Source organism: Vombatus ursinus, unplaced genomic scaffold, assembly GCF_900497805.2.
Source record: "Vombatus ursinus unplaced genomic scaffold, bare-nosed wombat genome assembly UNPS02014812.1, whole genome shotgun sequence".
NCBI classification, from domain to species: Eukaryota; Metazoa; Chordata; class Mammalia; order Diprotodontia; family Vombatidae; genus Vombatus; species Vombatus ursinus.
The window spans coordinates 96,065,441-96,092,279 of record NW_020954590.1 but is presented as its reverse complement, the minus strand read 5'-3'; the positions used below and the strand labels follow the sequence as shown (position 1 = coordinate 96,092,279).

General features: G+C 35.5%; 1 protein-coding gene and 1 pseudogene across 3 annotated transcripts in view; one reads left to right on the top strand and one right to left on the bottom strand.

The window, feature by feature from the left end:
• The window catches only part of LOC114054266 (double-stranded RNA-binding protein Staufen homolog 2-like), a 405,344-nt gene that overhangs the window by 64,079 nt on the left and 314,426 nt on the right, over positions 1–26,839 (top strand). The window lies entirely within an intron of this gene.
• Positions 1,716–8,313, bottom strand: LOC114053807 (annotated as a pseudogene).

Genomic DNA, 26,839 nt, shown 5'->3' with positions numbered 1-26,839 from the left:
CATTCAGACTCCATAGTTCTTTCTCTGGATGTGGATAGCATTTTCCATCATGAGTCTTTTGGAATTGTCTTGATCATTGCATTGCTCAGAAAAGCTAAGCTTAGCAAAGCCAGTCGTCACACAATGTTGCTATTACTATGTACAATGTTCTCTTGGTTCTGCTCACTTCACTCAACATCAATTCATGCAAGTCTTTCCAGGTTTTTCTAAAATCCACCTGCTCACCATTTCTTATGGAACAATAATATTCCATCACATTCATATACCACAACTTGTTCAGCCATTCCCCAACTGATGGATATCCCCTCAATTTTCAATTCTTTGCCACCACAAAAAGAGCTGCCATAAATATTTTTGTACATGTTGGTCTTTTTCCCTTTTTTATGATTTCTTTGGGATATAGACCTAGTAGTGGTATTGCTGGATTGAAGGGTATGCATAGTTTTATAGCCCTTTGGGCATAGTTCCAAATTGTAGTCCAGAATGGTTGAATCAGTTCACAACTCCATCAACAATGCATTAGTGTTCTAATTTTCCTACATCTTCTCCAACATTTATTATTTTCCTCTTTTGTCACATTAGCCAATCTGATAGGTGTGATGTGGTACCTCAGAGTTGTTTTGATTTGCATTTCTCTAATTAATAGTGATTTAGAGGATTTTTTATATATAGATATATTCATAGATAACTTTAATTTCTTCATCTGAAAATTGCCTGTTCATATCCTTTGACCATTTATCAGTTGGGGAATTAGTTGTATTCTTATAAATTTGACTCAGTTCTCTATATATTTTAGAAATAAGGCCTTTATCAGAGATACTGCCTGTAAAATTGTTTCTCAGTTTTCTGCTTTCCTTCTAATCTTGGTTGCATTGGCTTTGTTTGCGCAAAACTTTTTAAATTTAATGTAATCAAAATTATCCATTTTGCATTTCATAATGTTCTCTATCTCTTGTTTGGTCGTAAATTCTTCCCTTCTCCATAGATCTGATAGGTAAACTATTCCTTGCTCTCCTAATTTGCTTATAGTTTCAGTTATGTCTAAATTATGTACCCATTTTGACCTTATCTTGGTATATGGAATAAGACATTGGTCTATGCCTAGTTTCTGCTATACTCTTTTCCAGTTTTCCCAGCAGTTATTGTCAAATAGTGAATTCTTATCCCGGAAGCTAGAGTCGTTGGGTTTATCAAACAGTAGATTACTATAGCCATTGACTACTGTGTCTTGTATACCTAACCTATTCCTCTGATCTGCCACTCTATTTCTTAGGCAGTATCAAGTAGTTTTGATGATTGCTGTTTTATAATACAGTTTTAGATCTGGTATGGCTAGGCCACCTTCCCTTGCATTTCTTTTCATTAATTCCCTTGATATTCTGGACCTTTTGTCCTTCCAGATGAATTTCGCTATTATTTTTTCTAGCTCTATAAAACATTTTTTGGTTGTTTGATTGTTATGGCACTGAATAAGTAAAATAATTTAGATAGAATTATCATTTTTATTATATTAGCTCAGCCTTCCACTGAGCAACTGATATTTTTCAAATTATTGAGATCTGACTTTATTTGTGTAAAGTGTTTTGTAGTTGTGTTCGTATAGTTCCTGGGTTTACCTTGGCAGATAGACTCCAAAATATTTTATGTTGTCTGCAGTTACTTTTTTTTTTTTTTGACATTTTATGACTTTATTTAAACGAAGTTCAATTTAGTTTTCATCTGCATTGTAAGCTTTTGAAAGTGGTGATAGGCACATAAGTAACCAATGTATACAGCTTGTTTGGCAAATCTTCATCCTTATTGCATTTCCTGAACAAATGCACTCAAATATGGTATGGGACATTCCTTATTCCTTTGGCCTAAACATCTTTGTTGAGTCTGGTGTCAATGCGTACACCTGGAGTTCCCATTTCTTTCATGGCAAATTTGTGGATTTCCTTTATTTTTTTAAAAATTTTTTATTAATTTATTTTGATTTATCAATAATCACTTCCATATGCTGTTGAGTTTAAAATTTTTCTCCCCCTTCCACCCCACCACCCTCCCCAAGACAGCGTACAATCTGATATAGGCTATACATTTACATTCATATTAAACATATTTTCACATTAGTGATGTTGTAAGTAGAAATTAAAACCAATAGGAGGAACCATCAGAAACAGGAAACAAAACTCAACAGAAGAGAAAAAAAAAAATGATCTGGCTTCCATAGTTCTTTCTTTGGGTGTGGATAGCATTTTCCATCACGAAGCTTCTGGGAGATGTCTTAGATCCTTGTATTGCCAGGAAAGGTTAAGTTTATCAATATTAGTCATCACACAATGTGGCTGTTATTGTGTACAATGTTCTCTTGGTCTGCTCACTTCACTCAGCATCAGACCATACAAGTCTTTCCAGGTTTTTCTGAAGTCAGCCTATTCATCATTTCTTATAGCAAAATAGTATTCCATCACATTCATACACCACAATTCCCCATTCCCCAGTGGATAGGCATCCTCTCAATTTCCAATTCTTTGCCACCACAAAAAGAGCTGCTATGAATATTTTTGTACATGTAGGTCCTTTTCCCGTTTGTGTGATCTCTTTGGGATATAGCCCTAGAAGTGCTACTGCTGGGTCAAAGGGTATGCACATTTTTGTAGTCCTTTGGACATAGTTCCAAATTGCACTCCAAAATGGTAGGATCATTTCACAACTCCACCAACAATGCATTAGTGTTCCAATTTTCCCACATCTTCTCCAACATTTATCATTTTCCTGTTTTGTCATGTTGGCCATTCTGATAGGTATGATGTGGTACCTCAGAGTTGTTTTGATTTGCATTTCTCTAATCAATATGGATTTAGAGCATTTTTTCATGTGACTATAGATGGCTTTAATTTCTTCATCTAAGAACTGTGCGTTCATATCCTTTGACCATTTATCAATTGGGGAATGACTTGTATTCTTATAAGTTTGACTTAATTCTCTATATATTTTAGAAATGAGGCCCTTACCAGAGAGACTGGTTGTAAAAATTCTTTCCCAATTTTCTACCTTCCTTCTAATCTGAGTTGCATTGGCTTTGTTTGTGCAAAAACGTATCAATTTAATGTAATCAAAATTATCTATTTTGTTTTTCGTAATGTTCTCTATCTCCTGTTTGGTCATTAATTCTTCTGTTCTCCATAGATCTGATAGGTAAACTATTCCTTGCTCTCTCAGTGTGCTTATAGTATCAGCCTTTATATCTAAATCATGTACCCATTTTGACTTTATTGTGGTATATGGTGTAAGATTTTGATCAATGCCTAGTTTCTGCCATATTTTTTTCCAGTTTTCCCAGTAGTTTTTTTCAAAGAGTGCGTTCTTATTCCAGAAGCTGGGGTCTTTGGGTTTATGAAATAATAGATTACTATAGTCACTGACTACTGTGTCTTGCATACTTAACCTATTCCACTGATCCACCACTCTGTTTCTTAGCCAGTACCAAGCAGTTTTGATGATTGCTGCTTTATAATACAATTTAAGATCTGGAATGGCTAGGCCACCTTCCCCTGCATTTCTTTTCATTAGTTCTCTTGATATTCTGGACCTTTTGTTCTTCCAAATGAATCTTATTATTATTTTTTCTAAGTCTATAAAATAATTTTTTGGTAGTTTGATTGGTATGGCATTGAATAAGTAAATTAGCTTAGGTAGAATTGTCATTTTTATTATATTAGCTTGGCTACCAATGAGCAATTGATGTTTTTCCAATTATTTAGATCTGATTTTATTTGCATGAAAAGTGTTTTGTGATTGTGTTCATAGAGTTCCTGGGTTTGTTTTGGGAGGTAGACTCCTAAATATTTTATAATGTCTGCAGTAAGTTTAAATGGAATTTCTCTTTCTATCTCTTTCTGTTGGGCTTTGTTGGTAATATATAGAAATGCCGATGATTTATGTGGGTTTATTTTATAGCTTGCAACTTTGCTAAAGTTGTTTATTATTTCAAGTAGTTTTTTACTTGATTCTCTGGGATTCTCTAAGTATAATATCATGTCATCTGCAAAGAGTGACAGCTTGGTTCTTCTTTGCCTATTCTAATGCCTTCAATGCCTTTTTCTTCTCTTATCGCTAAAGCTAAAGTTTCCAGTACAATGTCAAATAACAGTGGTGATAATGGACATCCTTGTTTCACTCCCAATCTTATTGGAAATACTTCTAGCTTGTCCCCATTACATATTATGCTTGCTGAAGGTTTTAGATAGATGCTATTTATTATTTTAAGGAAGACTCCATTTATACCTATGCTCTCTCGTATTTTTAATAGAATGGGTGTTGTATTTTGTCAAAAGCTTTTTCTGCATCTATTGAGATGATCATGTAGTTTCTGTTAGTTTTGGTGTTGATATGATGGATTATGCTGATAGTTTTCCTTATATTGAACCAGCCCTGCATTCCTAGTATAAATCCTACCTGGTCATAGTGTCTTATTCGTGTGATAAGTTGTTGTAATCTATTTGCTAATATTTTGTTTAAAATTTTTGCATCTACATTCATTAGAGAAATTGGTCTATAATTTTCTTTCTCTGTTTTGACTCTTCCTGGTTTAGGTATCAGCACCATATTTGTATCATAAAAAGAATTTGGTAAGATTCCTTCTTTACCTATTTTACCAAATAGTTTATATAGTATTGGAATTAATTGTTCTTTAAATGTTTGATAGAATTCGCATGTAAATCCATCTGGCCCTGGAGATTTTTTCCTAGGGAGTTCATCAATGACTTGTTCAATTTCTTTTTCTGAGATGGGGTTATTTAAGTATTTTACTTCCTCTTCTGTTAATCTGGGCAATTTATATTTTTGTAAATATATATCCATTTCACTAAGATTGCCAAATTTGTTGGCATATAGTTGGGCAAAATAATTCCTAATTGTTGTTTTAATTTCCTCTTCCTTGGTGGTAGTTTCACCCTTTTCATTCTTGATACTAGTAATTTGGTTTTCTTCTTTCTTTTTTTAATTAGATTAACCAAAGGTTTATCTGTTTTATTGGTTTTTTCATAAAACCGGCTCTTAGTTTTATTTATTAGTTCAATAGTTTTCTTAATTTCAATTTTATTAATTTTTCCTTTGGTTTTCAATATTTCTAATTTGGTGTTTAATTGAGGATTTTTAATTTGTTCTAAAATAGTTTTTTTAGTTGTATGCCCAATTCATTGATCTCCTCTTTTTCTATTTTATTTATGTAAGCATTTAGAGATATAAAACTTCCCCTAAGAACTGCTTTTGCTGCATCCCACAAGTTTTGGTATGTTGTCTCATTATTGTCATTCTCTTGAATGAAATTATTGATTATTTCTATGATTTCTTCTTTGACCCAATCATTTTTTAGGATTAGATTATTTAGTTTCCAATTATTTTTTAGTCTATCTTTCCATGGCCCTTTGTTACATATAATTTTTATTGTATCATGATCTGAAAAGGATGCATTTAATATTTCTGCCTTTCTGCATTGGATTGTGAGGTTTTTATGCCCTAGTACATGGTCAATTTTTATGTATGTGCCATGTACCACTGAAAAAAAAGTATATTCCTTTCTATCCCCATTCAGTTTTCTCCACAGGTCTATCATACCTAAGTTTTCTAATGTTCTATTCACCTCCTTAACTCCTTTCTTGTTTATTTTGTGGTTAGATTTATCTAGTTCAGAGAGGGGGAGGTTGAGGTCCTTTTCCTTGGGTCCTACCTCCCTTCTATTATCCCTTTCCCTTTTCTTCCCCTTTACCCTTATTGCTTTTTCCCTCCCTTCTCTCCCCCCTCCCTTTTCTTTCCCCTTTCCCCTCCTACTATCTATAGTACAAGTTAGATTTCTATACCTAACTGATTATGTTATTCCCTTCTTGAGCCAAATCTGATGAGAGTAAGGTTCAAACAATGCTCATCCCCCTCCCTTCTTTACCTCTGCTCTAATAGGTTTTTGTGTCTTTTCCTGTAATGTAATTTACCCTTGTCTGCCTCCTCCTTTCTCAGTACATTTTCTTAGCTCAGACTAATCCATTTACTTAAAATTTTTTTTTATCATTACATCAAAGTCAACCCCCTTTATGTATACTCCTTTAACATGGTATAATAACAATACAGTTCTCAAGAGTTGCAAGTGTCATCCTGTAGGGATGTAAACATTTTGCCCTTATTAACAACATATTTTATCTTTCTGTCCCATTTACCTTTTTATGTCTCTCTTGAATCTTGTACTTGAAGATCAAATTTTTTGTTGAGCTTTGGTCTTTTTATCAGGAACATTTGGAAGTCCCCTATTTCGTTGAATATCCATCTCCTTCCCTGAAAAATCATGCTCATTTTCGCTGGGTACTTAATCCGTGGCTGCATTCCAAGCTGTTTTGCCTTACGGAATATCATGTTCCATGCCCTACAGTCTTTTAATGTAGAGGCTGCAAGGTCCTGTGTAATCCTGACTGTGGTTCCATGATATTTAAATTGTTTCTTTCTGGCTGCTTGCAGTAATTTCTCTTTTATCTGGTAATTTTGGAATTTAGCTATTATATTCCTTGACGTTTTCAATTTGGGATCTCTTTCAGGCGGGGAGTGATGGATTCTTTCTATAGTTATTTTACCTTCAGGTTCTAGGACTTCAGGGCAGTTTTCCTTTATGATTTCCTGAAGGATATTGTCCAGGCTCTTTTTTTCATCATGGCTTTCAGGTAGGCCTATAATTTTTAAATTGTCTCTCTTGGATCGATTTTCTAGGTCAGCTATGTTTTCATCTATTTTTTCATTTTTTTGTTTCTGTTTGATTCTTGCTCTCTCATTAGTTTCCATTCAATTCTAATTTTTAACATTTTTTTTTGTTAGATTATGTACTTTCTTCTCCAATTGGTCAATTGTTATTTTAAGGGATTTATTTTCTTCATTGTACTTTTTTTTCCATTTGGCCAATTGTGTGTTTTAGGGACTTGTTTTCTTCATTGTACTTTTTTTCCAACTGGCCAATTGTACTTTTAAAGGACTCCTCTACCTCTCTCATTTGACTTTTAAAATCCTTCTTGAGTTCTTCTAAGAAGGATTTTTGGGCTTCAGACCAGTTCACATTCCCTTTTGATGTTGCAGAAGTGGGTTTGATGACAGTGTTGTCCTCTTCAGAATTTGTCTTGATCTTCACTCTTCTCATAATAGGAATCTATCGTACATTTCTTTTTACTCATGGTGTTTCTTTATTCCCTGGCCTTTAAAGAGATTAAGCTCTCCTGCTGGGGAGCAGAGGGCACTGACCCAAGCTTCTTGTGTTGGGAGCCTAGGTGTTGGTCACTGACTTTGTGTGTTGGGGCCTCTTATGTTGGCAGTTGGAGGCTGTAGGTTTCCGGCAGCTTATCTGGTGTTGGGCTGGAATCAGCAAGGCTAGGAGTTTCAGGTAAATCTAGGTTGTCTGCTTTTCCTTTCCTTTAGCTTTGTTTAGCTCCTTTTAGATAAGTGCTGCCAGGTGTTTATCTGCATGGGACCCCTTGCAGTGCTGCCTCCCTTATTTCTGTTGAGGCACTGGGAGACTTCTTTACTGTAGAATGCCGAGGTACCTGGTGATTTTCTGAACTGGTTTCCACCGGTTTCCCCACCCTCACTGAGGCACTCGGAGGTACAGGTGTTGGCATTTGCCTGCTCGACCATCTGGGTTTCAGATCTCCTCCTGGTTGGCAGTTGGAGGCTGTAGGGTTCTGATAGCTTACCTGGTGTTGGGCTGGAATCAACAGGGCTGGAACTTTTTGGCACCTCTAGGTTGCTTTCTTCAGCTCCTTTCAGATGAATGCTGCCAGGTGGTTATCCGCCTGGGGCCCTTTGTAGTGCTGCTTCCCTAATTTTTGCTGAGGCATTGGGAAATTCGTTTGCTGTAGAATGCTGAGGCACCAGAATCTCCTCCTGGTGTGCTAAAGTGGGTCTTTCTACTAGCTGGCTGGGCAACTCCTGTTTTGTACTGCTCCCCTTCTGCCAGGGTAAGATGGGCCTTTCCCATTAATCTCTCTAGCTACCTGGGCTATTGCACTGCTGCACCCCGTCTTTCTTCTGGTTCAGCTGTTCCATGTTTTTTTTCTGGGGTGATATTTTCTGGGTTTTCAGAGGTTGATAGGGGAGGGTGAGAGCAACTACCTTTTTACTCCACCATCTTGGCTCCTGGAAGCAGAAGTTGTGGATTTCCTTTAGAACCTAAGGAGCTTGCTTTTTGAAGCCTACTCCATGAATCCTTTTGTAAATGTTGTTGGTATACTCTCTGGTCCGCACTTCATTAATGGTAGAACATTCCTTCTTTTTCTCTCCACTTTTCTTTGTGAGAGTCATCCTGCCAAGGACCAGATTGGGGAAAAAAGCTGCAGTTACTTTAAATGAAATTTATCTTTCTATCTCTTGTTGCTAGGCTTCGTTAGTCATATATAGAAATGCTGATGATTTAGGTGGATTTATTTTCTATTCTGCAACTTTGCTGAAGTTGCTAATTATTTCAAGTAGTTTTTTAGTTGATTCTCTAGGATTCTCTAAGTATACTGGCATATCATCTGCAAAGATTGATAGTCTTGTTTCTTCATTGCCTATTCTAATTCCTTCAGTTTATTTTTCTTCTCTAATTGCTAAAGCTAACATTTCTAGTATGATATTGAATAACAGTGGTGATAATAGACATCCTTGTTTCACCCTGATCTTAATGAAAATGCTTCTAGTTTATCCCTATTATATATAATTCTTGCTGATTGTTTTAGATAGATGCTACTTATCATTTTAAGGAAAACTCTATTGATTCTTATACTCTCTAGTGTTTTTAATAGAAATGGATGTTGTATTTTGTCAAAAGCTTTTTCTGCATCTATTGATATAATCATATGATTCTGTTAATTTTGTTATTGATATTGTCAATTATGCTGATAGTTTTGCTCATATTGAACCAGCCCTGCATTTCTGGTATAAATCCCACCTGATCATAGTATATTATCCTCATGTTAAGTTGCTATAATCTGAACATAAACTTCCCAAGGGCAGTAATGGTTTGTTTTTGTCTTTGTATCATCCCCCAGCACCTAGCAGAGTGCCTTGTACGTAGGAAGAGGGCAATAAGCGTTTTTGCCTTAATGTGTTTATATGTGTTCAAATTCACCTCAGGTAATATAATTTTTATATAGTAAGCTCATATATTATCAAGGAAAATTTTTAAGTAATACAGTTGAAAAATGATTTACTTCCCTCCACCCCACAATTTTTGTTGAGTTCATTGTTTTGCAGAACCGTTATTTTTTATTCAATTTACAGTCCTTATTGCTGTGTCATTCCATGTGACATTTTCACTTATTTAACTAGGATTTATTTTATGACTAATTTGTGCCTAGTGTTATACTATTTACTTTGCCTGATGTTCTTCACAGTTTGGGCTCCAGGGTAGGAAAACTGTACAATTATTGGGGCATTTTTTGGGGGCTGTGGAAGTATGCAGAAGATACATCTAATTTCTCTCTGAACTTTGTATAATTTTGTGGGAGTTGTAAATGTAGCAAATTTTAAAACTATACCAACTAATTTCTTGAATCGACTTAAGATCATAGACATTTGTGTGAAATCACTTGAAATTTTCCACCAGGACATTTCTTTTCCTTTGCTTCTTAAATTTAGAAAAGTAGTATGTTGTAATAGTTATTGTATTTATATATATATATGTATACATATATATTTATAAAATATATATATTATAGCCAGCCTTCAAATTAGAGTCAGAGGACATAGGTTTGAGTCCTTGCTTCGGTCCTTACTCTGAGCTATTTACTTTACGTTCTCAAAATGTCAGTTTACTCATTTGTAAAGTTATTATATTATTTGCATAATCTACCTTACAGGGTTTTTGAAAGAAAAGGAATTTGTAAACTGCAAAGTGGTGTACAAATATGGATTATTATAATTGCCTTCTCAACTGTAATTTCAGCAGATATTAATTAAGCACAACCCAAGGTGTTGAGTTACGAAAATGAAAAACATGGATCCATCCGCAAGGAAATATAGTAGAGTATAAACAGAATTTTCCTTAGGGTTTTACTCGCATCTCCTTTTTCAGTAATAGAATAACTTATAAAGAACCAATTGTACGTCAAATATTGCTCCTGAGGGTTCAGTATATATGGTTCATTGATGGAACTATAATCTCACTGGTGTGGAAGCTCCCTCCTCATTCCATATTGCAAACCATGAGCATATTGTATTGATTCTTGTCCTGTGTCTACAAATTCTCTATAAAGTACCCAACTTTGTGGAAGATTTCTTTTGTTTCTTTTAATATTTTGCAGATAACAGAGCAGCAACCAGATTGTTATCTTTCACTGTCATTACCTCCTTTTCTAGTCATACATGTTCTTGATGTCTTTTAACTCCTAATTATGTAGGCCATGTCTAGTAATATGGTATAGCCTGCTTTTGCTTATCATATATCTTTCTATTACCTTTTGGGTCAGCTGCAATCTTCGTTATTCTGAGGTCAGAGAATTCCATAATTTACAGGCATGTAGCATCACTGAAAGAATATTGATGTTAAAAAGATTGGCTTTTGTGGTTTGTTTAGGTTGGGATAATTGAAAAGAAATCTGGGCAACATGTGTTTTTCATGCACTTTGCTTTTCCAGTGTGACTGGTGAGGCCAGTTTTTTTTGAATGAACTTATGTCATTGAGAAAGCCATCTAGTCTCCCATGCTTGAATCAATGCAGTAACATCTGCAAACCTATGAAGAGAATATCGTCAAATGTATGTTGCCCTATCTTATGTCTTACTTGATATCGATGTTCAGAGGATCACTGAAAAAGTTATTTTTATCTTGGAATCTGGTGTGACTTTTAGAATATACATGAGAAGTACTTTGTTTAAGGACAAAGTCAACTACTTTTATAATAATCATCAAAAAAAATAGGCACATGTATCTCTTGGTCTATTGTGTGCCTGAAGTGATCTGCTTAGAAGGTTGTCTGTGAATATCTCCTGTTTTCTTATTCAAGGATTCCCTAGATGCAGGTGTATATCATTCTTTGGCAGGCCGTATGTTGTGCAGGCCTATATTAAGCAATGCATGTCGGTTGCCTAAAAAATCGGCACCAGGTCCCTTCTTCAGCTTAGGGCTGGACCCAGAATATGGGGGGGGGCATATTTTTGTACACTGAAAACAATTAATCAAATAAAATCAATTAATTAAAAGAAAACAATACAACATTACATAATTTGATTTCTAATTAGTCTAAAGATTAGGGACTTTCTAAGTTGGGAGGGGAGAGCAAACAGGTGCAAGTCTCTGAAATTAGAAAAAGAGGTATTTCACTCCCCCTACCCATTGTCTGTAAACAATTAAAGGAAGATGGAAACAACAACCGACTGATCAGTATGAGGCTAATTTTCAGATCAGACAAAGGTTGCTTGAGAGGTACAATTGTGAGAAAACTCCTTGAATCAATCTTTGAATTTGATTGGATTTCTGGTCAGTATAGATCCTGAGTTAAGTGTATCTAAACAGCAGGTAGAGGTGGTCCAGCTTTCCAGCCATGCAAGGGTAGGTTAAAACAATGCAACAAAGTTTTCTCCCAATTCCAACAATTGAATAAAATTTTCTCACAGGATAGAAATTGGACTAGACCAATAATTCAATAGAAAGGGAACTGAGCTAGTTCCAGAATTGAATCACAAGATGGAGTCAATGTGATTCACTCAAATTTCCACAAGTAACCACTTGTTGTCCTAATTCCCTCAATTCCCTCACTATTAAGGTATAATTATTTTTGAGATTATTTTTTGGTGCTAGGCATATCTATCACTTTCTGTTTCTTTTCCTTAGGGAAAGTATTAATTAAACTTTTGAATGGTCTAAAAGACTTTTGCCTCATCCATTTCTTCAGCCTGAACCATATTTTCCAAAATGCTTTTCATTTTCTTCCCTTGGGCCCAGTTTTGCATGGAAGTGCTGACTATCAAGGCATATATTGACTTAGTTCTGAATAGCTCATCAAATTCTTCCTTTAATTTTTACACTTCTTCAATTTATTGTAATAGGTGTTAGCACAAAAGCTGCAGTTATCACGGAATTACAGAGTCTCAGAGGCTAATCATATGTGAAAAAAAGTTTTTCTCCATTATATCTGACAAGTGATCATTCAGCCTTTGAAGACCTCTACTGAGGGGAATCTCATTTCTTCTTGGGGCAGTCTGTTTTGCTTTGGGACAACTCTAGTTGTGAGCAAGTTTTTCTTTACATACCCTTAAAGCTTGTCTTTTCTAGGCAAAACTTGGATTTATAAACACACAAACTGCATTTAAGTGCTTAATATGTCCCTGGCACTGTGCTAAGTACTGGTAATACAAAAAAAAAATAAAACCAATACAGTCTTTGCTGTTAAGGAGCTTGTCTCCTAATGGGGAAGACAACATGTTTAGGGGAGTGATATCAAGGAGGGATGTTTTGGTCAGGGAAGTTGCAGGGGTTGTGAGTGGAGTCAGAGAGTGATTGATCTGTCCTTACCAGGAATGGTAGTGTTGATGTGATTCCTATTTCCAGAGCAAAAAGTGGAAAGCCCAGTGGTGTAGGGGACATGTCCTGAGAAGTGGCATGGAGTGAAAATGGCCTGGGAATAACTGTGGAGGGGTCCATATTGGACTAGAAATGATGAATCCTCATCAGAATCTCAAGGCCCCAGGGTGGTAGGTAAAGTGCTGGGTTGCTGATAGAATCTGGGGAACATAGTGTTCCAACCCTGCTATCATCCTGTATCTCTTCTATCTTTTGTAGTTAAACTCCTTGAAAACACTGTCTATTGTAGATGCCTCTACTTTCTCTCCTCTCACTCTCTTCATAACCCCTGACAATCTGGCCTCTGACCATATCATTCCACTGAAACTGCTCTCTCCGAAGTTACTGATGATCTCTTATTTGCCAAATCTAATGACTTTTTCTCAGTCCTCATTCTCCTTGACCTCTCTGTAGCCTTTGACACTGTTGATCACTCTCTCCTTGAAACACTCTTCTTTTTAAGTCTTTGTGACACCATGCTGTCCTGGTTCTCCTGCCTCTCTGTTCCTTTTGTCTCTTTTTCTGGATTCTCTTTCAGATCATGTCCTCTAACTGTAGGTATCCCCCAAGATTCAGTCCTAGGCCCTCTTTCTTTTTGGTGATTTCGTCAGCTTCCATGGATTTAATTACCATCTCTGTACTGATGATTTTTAAATCTACCTATATTATCTAAATCTCTCTGCTGACCTTTAATCTCTCATCTCCAACTGCCTTTCAGACATGTTGAAGTGGATATCCAGTAGACATCTTAAACTCAGCATGTGCAAAACAGAACTCATTATCTTTTCCCTTAAACCTCCTCCCTCCCCCCAACCCCTTCCCTATTATTATAGAGGACAACACCTTCTTCCCAGTCCCTCAGGCTTGCAATCTAGGAACCATCGTGAATTCCTCACTATCTCTCCCTCTCCATATCCAAACTTTTGACAAGGCCTATTGCTTTCACCTTTTGTAACATCTCTTGAGTATGCCCGTTTCTCTTCTCTGACACTGCCACCACTCCAGTATGGGCCCTCATCACCTCACGCCTGGATTTTTGCAATGGCCTGCTCATGGGCCTACTTGTCTCAATTGTTTCCCCACTTTAACCCATCCTCCACTCAGCCACTAAAGTGATTTTACTAAAGCGCAGGTCTAATCACGTCACCCCAGGCCCCCCCCCCTAATCTCAATAAACTCCAGTAGCTAACTTTTGCCCTTAGGAGCAAATACAAAATGCTCTGTTCAGCATTCAAAGTGCTAGGTGCTTTATAACCTAGCCCCCTCCTACCTTTCAGTTATTTTACGCCTTACTCCCTAACACATATTCTTCAATCCAATGACACTGATTTTCTGGCTGTTCCAAGAACAAGACACTATCTTTCCACTCCAAGCATTTCTTCTGGCTTTCCCTTATTCTTGGAGCACTCTCCTTTCTCCACCCTGACTAGTGACCTTCTTGGCTTCTTTTAAGTCTCAACTAGAATCCTACCTTCTATGGTAAGCCTTCCTTAACCCTTCTTAATTCTGCTGCCTTTCCTCTGTTAATTATTTCCTATTTTTCTTGTATATAGCTTGCTTTGTATATATTTGTTTACATGTTGTCTCCCCCCATTAGAGTGTGAACTTAGCACAAATACTGGCACATATAGATGCTTAATAAATGTTTATTGATTGATAGTGTGAAGTTGGCCCAGTTTCTTCAGTGGATCCTCATATGATCTGATCTTGAGGCCTTTTACCAGCCTTGTCACTCTTTTTTGGGTATTTTCCAGCTTATGTCCCTCCTAAGATGTGTGGTACCCCGAAACTGACATGATATATCTAATTAGGGCAGCGTATAGTGATAACATTGTGTAATAATGTACAGTTTTCAGTTGCCAAGTCAACTCATCCCAAGTTTGTAGTCCACTACAACGTTAGATCTTTTTCTGCTTAACTGACCTCTAGTCATAACTCTCTCATCCTATACCTGTGAAGTTGCTTTTTTTTTTGGACCCAAGCCTAGGACTCTAGATTTATCCCTATTAAATTTCATCTTTGGCTCCAGTTTCTATCCTTTTGAGATATTTTTGGGTCTTAGCTTTGATAATGCATTAGCTATTGTCATTTATATTTATAATGATGTTTGCTTTTGCTTATTGTGTATTTTGCAGGCTGCCGTGATTAGTTGTCAGGTAAAATGATGTATCTTGTTGTCTTTGGGCATAACTCCTTTATTCATCTCCTCAGGGAGAACCTTTGAGCCCTCCTTACTTTTAGCTACTGCTTGTTTTGGTCTTCTGATTTTATTTGTAGTGAGACTCTGAATATGGATGTCACTACATTCCACTAGCAGGGATTCATTGACCATTGGGGAAAAAATGCCAAAGTATCAACAGTAAAATTATTGTTTTTGACAATCTAAGACTTGGGTGATTCATTGTACCCTCTGATCCCTTTTCTGCCATTTAGTCATTTTTGCAGTAGAAGGGGAAAGGGATGGGTAAGATTGTTTTGTACTTTTATGTTTTTAGGGTTTTGCTGTGACACATACTCTATCATACTGCAGACACATACTCTATCTCTAGAACTGTTCTTGAATCCTTTCAAGCTCAGTAGAACCTTTCAGAGCTCATATTCTGTGGATATTTGAGAACACAAGGTCATCTTCTTGGTACAGTGAGGAATTGAAATAGGATTTTTTTGGGAAGATGCTGTTTTTATGAGCATATTTATTATGTGTAATGTTATAATGCTTTGTTTGGACATTTTATTTTATCTTGATTTTTGATACCACATTGAAATTGTTTTGAGAGTTTGATTTTTCTCATTGTTTTTAAAGACATAGAAGAGATTTATAAAGTATCTTTGTAGTTTATTTTTATTTAGTAAATAATGGAAATTGAAAATATTAAAACAGGTTTTAAGGCAGACAGACTATATTTAAAATACTTAAAGACAGTTAAGATTTTAGGTAATGAAAATAACTGGCATATTACATTTCAGAGGGCTATTTTACAAGATTAAAAAAAAACTGTAATGAAACCCACTCTGTGTTGATCATTGTGCTGATAGGGTGCTAAGATTCCTTCTTTCTCCCTCCTTCCCTCCCTTCCTTCCTTCTTCCTTTCTTCCTTCCTTCCTCTCGAACTTTTGCTGTAAGCAATTTCTGCTTTTTATTAAATACATTCTCCCAAACCATGTCCAAAAAGCAAAAAATTGGTCGTTTTTATCTCATCTACTGTTATGGTTACTAACTCTGGATAAGCTCAAAATTGCCCACTTTTACCACTAGATGGTGCATCTTGACTGCTAAGGTGAAATGCTATCCTTAGGGCTATTTTAAGAGACCTGGGAAAACACATAAATAGCTTTACTAAGCCACTTAGGACTGAAATATAGGCATTATTAAGGAAGCATTGCATTATGAAATGTGATAAGATACTACTATTTTTCACATTTCAACAACCCAATGCTTCCTTAAAAATGCTTGTATAAATGTAATGTCTTCATATTCAATCGCTCCCACACCCACACTGTGCCAACTTAGCTTGCTTAAGTTGCATCTCTGAATTTTGTTGTAAGATCAAACGTTTTCATTTATCATTTAAAGGGATATCTTTTCGTCTTAACTAATACAAATAAAATACATGCAGGAACTTCATGATCATCTTCAGGTGATCTTTAGGTGATTTTTACCTTGTAGAATAGCTTAAAAGTAGACTAAAAAGTGAATTCCTGTAAGTAAAATAATTTTTTTATTGATTTCTATGATAGAACTAAAAATGTATGCTATGGAAATTGTTCCAGCCATACTTAAGTTTGTGTCACGTTCTATATACCTTATGTATTCTGGAAGAAAAATAGAGACACTAAGCCAGTAGAGTAGGAGGAAGCGGTTCAGCCCAGCGGTCCTCCACAATTGCTCCAGCACAGACCCTGAAAGAGCACCAGACTGAGTCCTTAGCAGGAAATGGAAGGGAAGAGCACAGTGAGTCATTTTTCCAGTTCAAACAAGCATAGGGAGACAGGTTGAGGGACACTGGGGACACGTTCAGCCAGGGAGGCACAGTGGGGAACCTTCTGAGATTGGGACTGACTGAGACCTGTGGCTGTGATCTCTTAGGGCCAGATCTATCAGGGGCTGGTCAGACCCTGTATAAAGGGTAGTTATAGGAGCCAACGGGCAGAGCTGTGTCTCAGATCTAAGGCAGATTGAAGTAGGGACGTGTACCTAATAGTGGACTGAGGCCTGAGGCTGTGAACTGGGAAAGGTGCAGGAATAGAAGCCAGCATTTGTTTTGTAACTAGTGCCTTTCCTCTGCTGATTATCTCCGTAAAAATACGGATATATTTATCCGTACATAGCTGGTGTGTATAGTTGTTTGCATACTGTCTCCCCTATTAGACTGTGAGCTTCTTGAGAACAGGGCTTGTCTGTTTGCCTTTCTTTGTGTCCCCAATGCTTAGCATAGTTTCTGGTAGATAATATGTGCCCAGAAGGCAGTTCAAAGACTTCACCTGAGTTACCAAGGTAGGGAGTTTAGACCAAGGAACCTGTAGAGCCTTCCAGCTAGGTGACAGAAGAGTGGCCAGCAGTAATCTACTGGAGCTCTAACCAAGGGTAAGCCATAGGTTAGGAGATTGGAAAGTTTGGACGAGGCAGTGATTAGACTTTGCCCTGGATCAAATGATTTTGGGTGACTGAAGTCCTGGAGATACCTAGCCTGTGGAAACAGAATTAGTAACTTAGTAAAAGAGGTACAAAATCTTACCCAACAGACTCCTTGAAAATTTGAATAGAATATTTGAATATAATTGAATGACTTCAGTGAAACAATAAGAAATATTAAAACAAAGTTAAAAGATTGAAAAAATAGAAGAAAATGTGTTATCTCATATCAAAAAACAATTGACCTAGAGAACAGATTAAGGAGATAATTTAAAAATCATTGGGCTAATTAAAAGCAATAATTTAAAAAAAACCCTCATATTTCAAGAAATCATTAAACTGCCCAGATTTATTAGAACCTGAGGGAAAGTATAAAGTAGAATGAATTCTATGATCATCTTCCTGAAAGAGACCTTAGAATAAAACCTCCCAGGAACATCAAAGGCAATATCCAGAATTTCCAGATAAAAAAAATGCTACAAGCAGCTATAAAGAAAGATTTCAAATTACCAATAAGCTACAGTCAAGATCGCACAAGATTTAGCAGTCACCACTATAAAGTAACAGAGAACCTAAAATACTGTATCTCCCCCTGCCATAAATATATGTGTGTGTGTGTGTATATACATACATACATACATACATATATACACACACACACACAGAAGACTTTAAGCATTACTGATAACAAGGTCAGAACTGAGTAGAAACTTTGAAGCACAAACCAAGGAGTCAAAAGAGTCTTAAAAAAAGTAACTACAAGTAAGCAATTAGAAGGGACTAAATAATGATGAAGTATTCACATTCTAATAGTGTAAGATGATACAGTTTTTTTCTCAATCCTATGGCATCAGGGTCATAGAGAGAATTAATTAAGACAGAAAACCTGGGTGTGATTTTGCTAGTTTTTGTTTTTATGATTTTGAAAGACAAAAGGAAAAAGGAATAACGAAGGGAAAAGGGAGTGGGGGAGGAAGTATGGGGAAAATTATCTCATAATTAGGTTGTACAAGGAAAGACTGTGCCAGCAGGGAGGAAAGGGGCAAGGGGGGTGGAGCAAACTAAAAGCAAAAATACAACCTTTGTTACCTGCTTTTAAGATTTTTTTTGTTTGCAGAACCTTAGAGTTAGATGAAAGAGAATTCTTTGATCAGTAAAACTAGATGTAATAGATTTCCTTCTCTATAAGCCATCAGCCAATAAGCATTTATTGACTGCATTTATCAGTCAACCAGTAAGCATACTGTGCACCAGGCATTGCGCTAGTCCTGGCAATACAAAATACAACATGAAACAGCCCCTCAAGGACTCATGTTTTACTGAGAAGATGCAACATGTTCCTAGATAAATAAATGCAGAATAATACAAAGTAAGTCCAGTGATGGGTGACATAGGACATTAACAATTGGAGGAAGGCCTCTGGAAGAATGTGGCATGAATTGAGCCTTGAAGGGAGCTCTGGGTTCTAAAATGTGAGGAAGGATGGAGGACAGCCTGTGCAAAAGGTACAGAGGTGAGAGATGTGATTGATTGGGGAGGACTGAGCTAGATCAGGATCTCATCTGAGTCAAAATCTGGACTCTGAAGTTAGGTACAGAGTTAGGTCCATCATTATTCCAACATTATACCAAGCTTTAAGTAAGACTTTAAATATTTTTAAAATGCTGATAATATTTAACTATGACTTTGACGTATAGAGTTGAAATTTTTCAAAGCATGCCATCCAATAAATTAATCAAATATGTGCTTCTAGGGCTTTTTTTTTTTTAAACCATTATTTTCTTATCAATGCCTATAGGCACTAAGGAATTCTGTTTTTTTTTTTTTTTTTTACCACTATAAGCAATCTGTTGCAAAATAAATCAAATGATACTTTTACTTATTGGGGTGGGAGAAAGGGAAGGCTTTGAAAGATTATGTGGTATTTCTTGTTTTGTTTTTCCTTTGGCAGTCATCTGAAATGAAATGACTAATATATGGTTTTCTTCTCACTGTTTGCCTCAATTTGATTTCACAATTTTGTGTTCTTAAGGAGAATGCTTTTATTACCTGTATGTAGTAGAATGAACTGTCATTCAATTTTAAAAGGTTTCAAAGGTCTCTGTAGAAAAGTGTAGTCACTTTCCCCCTTAATCTCTTAATACATATTTTGGCTTTAGCAATCATATTCTTATAGCCTGTATGCAGATTTGAAAACAATTCCAAACTGTGGCTCTTTTAGAATTTCAAATGATGTTTAAGGCACTGGTTTCCAAGCCTTTTTAAATCATGCACTCATATCATATATTATAAAACATATATAACAAATTGAAATAAAAAGGATGAGATGAAGAAATAAACAGTATTTTAAAAATTATTTTTACTTACAGTACAAAGAACCTTTTGCTCTCATACAGTACTAATAGTAGTTTTTTTAATGAGAGCAATATGCTTGAATATTCATATTTTTCAAAATCTTGGTTTAACACTTTGTAATAAGTGATTCAAAGGTTTAGTTTTCCCTTCAGTTTATTTTGGTTCTTGGTTTTAATCACTATCATAGCTGAAAACAATGATCGCAAAGGTATGTGAACCAAAATTGAGGAAGTACATTGTTGGCTGTACTTACTAAATCACAATTCTCGTTTTTCACTCTTATCTATCAATTATGCAAAAGTTTTTTTATTGAAATTCATTTAGTAAATTTTTGTCTAATCCAATGTCAATAAATTGTTCTTGCAAACTAATTGGAATGTGTTACATGTGTGTATATATATATGCATACATGTGTATGTAAACACACATATACACATGTACATATACATACATTTATATATACATACATATGTACATATATATACACAAATCATTCAGTACCCACTGAAACCCTTCATTTGGGCAAATTTTTGATCAGTTTAGAAAAAGTATTTATCCATTTTCTCTAAGTTATGAGTTTTGTTAGAATATAGTTGAGCATAATATTTTTTGATAACAATTTCCTTTAGTTCCTCTTCAATGGTTTTGAATTCTCCTTTTTAATTTTTGATGCAAGCAGCTTGTGTTTTTTTTCTCTTTCCATTTGATATTTTTAAAGCAGGTTTTTTGAACCCAAATGTAGGACTTTACATTTATTTCTATCATATTTCATCTTGATTCAGTTTGATTCATTTTAATTTCAATTTGATTCAATCTAATAGTCCAGGGTCTTCAAGTTTGAGTATGAATATTTGGGAGTTTTTAATAAATTATGGATCATTTTTGGCAATAAAGGCTTAGTTTTAAATGTCTTCTTAATCCTTATTGCTTCATACTGTTATTAGCTAATATTACAAGGCACTGAAATATACACTTAGGGTGAGCTTAATCATTAATCTTAGTGGATGTAGCTCCGTATTTCAAATAATCTTCTTGATGGTTTAGAATTTTTTTAGCTGAGTTCTTGCCAGATCTCATTAGATCATCATTGTTTTTGCCTGATAATTTGGCTGATGAAAAGCTTATAGGAAAGTGTTAGCTTTATTATTTGTGTTTTTGTTTGAGCTTACAGTGTTAGTATTATCTTTACCCACATTTTCATTGCAGGAATATTTTTTAAAAAATTAACTTTTTTCAATTAACATAACTATTTTCTTTCCTCTCCCCTTCCTACCATGGGGGAAAAAATAAAAACAAAAACAAAACCCTTGTAACAAATATGCACAGTCAATCAAAACAAATCTTTTCATTGACTATATCCTTAGGATATATGTCTATACCTTGAGTTGATCACCTCTCTGTCAGGAGGTGGGTTGTATGCTTCCTCATTGATCCTCTGGAATTGTGAGTGGTTATTGCATTGATTAGAGTTCTTAAGTCTTTCAAAATTGTTTGTCTTTACAATGTTAATGTGATTATTTTCCTGGTTTTGTTCACTTCATTTTGTATCAGTTCATACACGTCTTCCTAGTTTTCTCTGAAACTGTCCTTTTTATTATTTCTTACAGCACAAAAATATTCCATTATATTTATAAACCATACTTTGTTCATCTATTTCCAAATTGATGTTTCATTTCTTTGCCACCTCATTCTATAAATAATTTTGTGCGCATGGGTTCTTTTCCTTTCCTTTGGTGTCTCTCTCTCTCTCTCTCTCTCTTTTTTTTTTTGGTGAGGCAGGGTCACACAGCTAGTAAGTGTCCAGTGTCTGAGGACAGATTTGAACTCAGGTCCTCCTGACTCCAAGGCTGAAGCTATATCCACTGCACCACTTTGGTCTCTTTGTGATGTAGGCCTAGTATAGCTGAGTCAAAGAGTATGCAGAGTTTAATAACTTTTGAGATAAAGTTACAAATTACTTTCCAGAATAGTTGGAAAAATTCACAATTCCATCAACAGTGTATAAGGTGCCTATTTTCCCACAGCTTGTCCAACAGTCATTATTTTTCTTTCTTGTCAACTTTTCCAATCTGATGGATGTGAGGTAGAACCTCAGAGTTGCATTAATTTACATTTCTCTAGTTATTAGTAAGAGAAGTTTTTCATGTGGCTATTGGTAGCCTAGACTCCTATCTTGGAAAATTATGCAGCAATCTTTTTAAGCCACTTGTCTGTTTTGTGAGGGTTGCATCAGTTACTTATATGTCTTTGATATACTTATATATCAAATATTTACATAACTTTATTAGAGAAATTTATTGCAAAGATTTTTTCCCAAGGTAACTGTTTCCTTTTTAATCTTACAAACAATTTGGCACTGATTAAAAATAGAGATCAGTCACTGCAACAGATAAGGTACAAAACATTCAGAAGTAAATGTATCTAGTATCACAGTATTCAGTGAACATAAACAATTCAGCTTCTGGAATAAGGACTCACTATTTGACAAAAACTGCTGGGAAAATTGGACAATATGAAAGAAAAACCAACACTTTACATGTTATGCCAAGATAAATTCCGAATGGATATGTGGCCTGGCTGTAAAAGATTACATCATAAACAAGTCAAAACATCATCCATCTTTGCCACTTACTACCTTTTGGCCATGGGCAAGTCTCTGCAGCTTTCTAGATGTTTGTTCATGTAAAATAAGAGAGTTGAACTAGATTATCTCTAAGGTCCTCTGTAGATCTAAATTATGTGATCATATAATCTTTTGGGAACTTGCTTTGTTAATCATTCTCATTCTTTCATTTTTAAGCTTTCCCTCTCTATTGGCTCTTTCCTATATGCCTACAACCATATTTAGGTCTCTCTTATCCTTTAAAAAAAACGTTCCTTTGTCCCTTCTGACTGCTTATGTTAGATAGTTTTTCCATCCCTTTCACCGAGAAACATCGAGAAACGTTAGTTTATACTTGCAGCCTCTAATTTTTTCACTACTAACTCAAGTCTCTAATATACTTGAAATCTGGTTTTGGTTCTTACCAGTATTATAGGTCCTACCCCTTTCAAGGTCACCAATGACTTCCTGATTGCTGAATCTGATGATTTTTGTTCAGTCCTGCTCTTGGCATGTTAGCAGTTGATACCTTTCCTCTCTTGGCTTCTGTGATTTTATTTTGACCCAGTACTTTGAGCATAGCCCTTTTTTCTCAGAATCAGACAGAATCTTAGAGTTGGAAGTGACTTCAGAGGTCAACTAATCAAATCTGTACCTGAACAGGAATCCTTTCTACTTCACATATAACAAGTGGTCATTCCCTCCTTTGCTTTAAGACCTTGAGTGAGGGAAAATCCATTACTTTCCAGGGCAACTCATTCCATTTTTGGATAGCTCTGTCAGGAGTTTTGTTTTGTTTTGTTTTTTCCCTGACTTCAAATGCAAATTTGCCTCTTTGCCACTGTCATTTATTCTTGTTAGTTTTGCCCTTTGGGGCCATGCAGAAAAGAAGCAATTCCACTTTGACATGATAGTTCTTTCGCATGATAGACTCCAACATATTTCATACTTAGTATAGTTTTTGAGTGAAACATATCTTTCTATCTCCTCCTTCTAGCCTTTGTTGGTAAAGTATAGGAATGCTGATAATTTATATGGATTTATTTTCTATTCTGCAATTTTGCTGAGTTATTTCAGTTAATTTTTGAATTGCCTCTTGGAGTTTTCTAAGTAATTATCATGGGATCTGCAAAAAGTGATATTGCCTATGCTTATTCTCTCAATTATTCTTTCTTGTCTAATTAAGAGTTACGTTAAGCAGTAATGGTGATAATGCGCATCTTCATTTTACCCCTAATCTTGTTAGAAAGGCCTTTAACTTTTTCTATTGCATGGAATGTTAGCTCTTGGTTTTAGATAGATATTATTTTATTGTATTAAGGAAAGGTCCATTTATTCCAATACTTTCTGGTGCTTCTAAAAGAAGCAGGTTTGGATTTTGTCAAAATCTTTTTTAGTGTCTTATTGATAAAAGCATGTGTTTTTTATTATATATGCAATTAATATGGTTTATTATGTTTGTAGTCTCCCTTATATTGAACTAGCCTTGCATTTCTTGAATAAATCCAGTGTGGTCATAAAGTATAATCTTTCTAATATGTTGTACCCTATTCGCTAATATTTTATTTAAAATATTTGTTTCTGTGTTTGTTAGGGAGGTTGGTTTATAATTTGCTTTATCTCTCCCTAGTTCAAGACCATGTTTGTATCATAGGAAGATATTGGAAGAGTCTTTTCTTTTTGTATTTTTGTCAACCGTTTATGTAATATTAGGATTAATTGTTCTTTTAATACTTTATAAAATTCACTTATAAATCCATCTGCTCCTGAAAATTTTTTTTTTTTTTGGAAATTTATCAATGACATGTTCAATTTCTTTTTTTGATATTGAATTATTTACATAATCTATTTCTTCTCTTGTTATTTGTGGTATTTTGTATTTTTTAAGTATTTATCCATTTTCTCTAAGTTATGAGTTTTGTTAGAATATAGTTGAGCATAATAATTTTTGATAACAATTTCCTTTAGTTCCTCTTCAATGGTTTTGAATTCTCCTTTTTAATTTTTGATGCAAGCAGCTTGTGTTTTTTTTCTCTTTCCATTTGATATTTTTAAAGCAGGTTTTTTGAACCCAAATGTAGGACTTTACATTTATTTCTATCATATTTCATCTTGATTCAGTTTGATTCATTTTAAGTTCAATTTGATTCAATCTAATAGTCCAGCCTTTTAAGATTTTTTTGAATCCTATCATCCAGTGTTATCTATCTATACCAGCTTTTTCATCTGTATATTTGAAAGCATTTATGTATGTCTTCTGTCAAATTGTTGACAAAAATGTTACACCATGCAGGACTAAGTACAGATCCCTGGTGCATTCTATGTTAAGATAAAACCATTTGTAACTATTCTTTAGGTCCAGCTATTCAACCAGATCCCTATATTGTTGTTGTTTGTTGTTCATCTTTCATTGTTGAAGAAGACCAATGACATCTGGAGAGTGATGTCTTAACTTGCAAGTAAATTGGATTTCAGTGAGGCAGAGCTGTACAAAGTCATCAGCTTCGCTCTCTCCTCCAGAGTCATTGTAGTCCAGTGGCAAGACCTAAGTCAGGATGACTGGTGATGGCCCGGGATGAATGAAAGACCTTGACCTTTTTAAGCTAAGGTCTTTTCCAGGTTTCATTTTGTCTGAGACAACACCCATTCAGTGAATAAAGGCTCATTTAGAATTGAAACAAACAAAAGATGGCCTAGTTTGCCTTCCCAAAAGAATCAATATGGGAAGGGAAAACCATCAGTTTTTTGGTCCCTATGTACCTAAATGTACTAGTATTTATTAATTGCTTACTATGTGCCAGGCACTATGCTAAGTGCTGAGGATATATTTTTTTTCCACAAGAATAATATCATAGATTTTTGCTGTTTATATTCTTTTCCTTAGATCTCTTTCATTCACATGGCTTCATATCTCACATAAATGACTTCAAAAGTTGTTTTTTCTACTCTAACTGTAGCCCTATCTTTATAGTTGTCTGCTGGTCATCCAGTTCAGTGGAAGAAATGTGGGATTTGAATTCATATGATTTGGTTTCAAATTGTACTTCTCTTATTTAGTACATAGATGACTGTGGGTTACTTCACTTCCCTAATCTTCAGTTTCCTCACCTATAAAATGAAGCATCTGGACTGTTGTAAGGTCCCTCCTAGCTCTAAATCAATGATCTTTGGTATCAAAATGTACATATTTTTTTTAATGCTTCCCACCACAACTTCTAAACTTGCCTCTACTAATTTCTTTCTCTGTGCTGATGGCACCACAATCCTCTTCACCTAGCTCCATCTGTGGTGTTTGTTGTTTCCTCTCATCCAATCAGCATAACCTAAGTTCAGGCTCTCATTATTTTTCACTTGGCCCCCTGAAATGGTCTTCCCTACTGTCTCTTAACTGGTCTCCAATAACCACTTTAATAGTCTCCCTATGTCCCTTTCCACCCTATTCAATACCAAAAAGAGGAGTTTATATTTTATCCTAGAGGCAATAGGTAGCCATTGAAACTTCTTGAGCAGGACAGTGACATGATCATTCTTTGCTTTGGTACTATCAATTAGAGAACTGTGCATATGATGTTTTGAAGCAGGAGAAAGTGACTTGACACAAGGAGATAAATTAAAAGGCTATTGCAGTAGACAAGGTGAGAGGTGATGAGCAAGAACCAGCGTGGTGTTCATCTTATTGGAGAGAGGGGAACAGATGAAAGAATATGTTGCAGGTTGAATTAATAAGATGTGGCAACTGATCAGACATTCACAGACTTAGAGAATGGAAGAATTTTTGAGTTGGAAGGGATCTCTGTGGCTGTCTGATTTAATCCATACATGAAAGGAATCCCTATCATAACACACTTGCTAAGTATTTGTCCAGCTTCTGCTGGCAGACCCCTAAGTAATACGAAGCTATCACCTCTCGAAGTATTCCATTCTACTTTTGGACAGCTCTAATTGTTAGGAAATTTTACCTGACAACAAGCCTAAATTTTCATTTTCGCAACTTTTACCCCCTGCTCCTTGTTCTTTCCTTTGGGCAAAACAGAACAAGTCTAATCTCTCCTCTACATGACATCCCTTCAGATACTTGAAGACATTTATCATGTCCCTTCGTTTCCTCCAGGCTAAACGTGCCCAATTTCCTATCCTGATACTCATGTAACATAGAATCTAGGCCCTTTACCATCCTGGTTACTCTCCACTGGACACCCTCTGGTTAGCTTATCAATGTCCACCCTGAACTGTGGTGCTTAGAACTGAACATAATACTACAGATGAGGTCTGATGAGGGAAGAATATAGTGGGCCTATCACTTCCCTTTTCTTGGAAGCAGTGACTGTTCTACTACAGTCTAAGATCAAATTTGGTTTTTGACTGCCATATCACACTGCTGCCTTATGTTGATTTTTTAGTCCATTAACACCCCTAGATCTTTTTTTAGAACTGCTATCTAACTGTGACTCCCTTATGTTATACTTGTGAAACTGATTTTTTAATACTCTATTGTAAGACTATCCCTATTGAATTTCATCTTATTTGATTCATTCCAGTGTTCTAGTCTGTCAAGATCTTTTTTTTTTGATCCCGACTCTGCTAATTATTACTGCTGGTTTTGTGTCATCTGCAAATTTTATGAGCATTCCATCTATCCCTTTATCTAAAACACTGATAAAAATTTTAAACAGCAGAGGGCCAATCACAGATTCCTG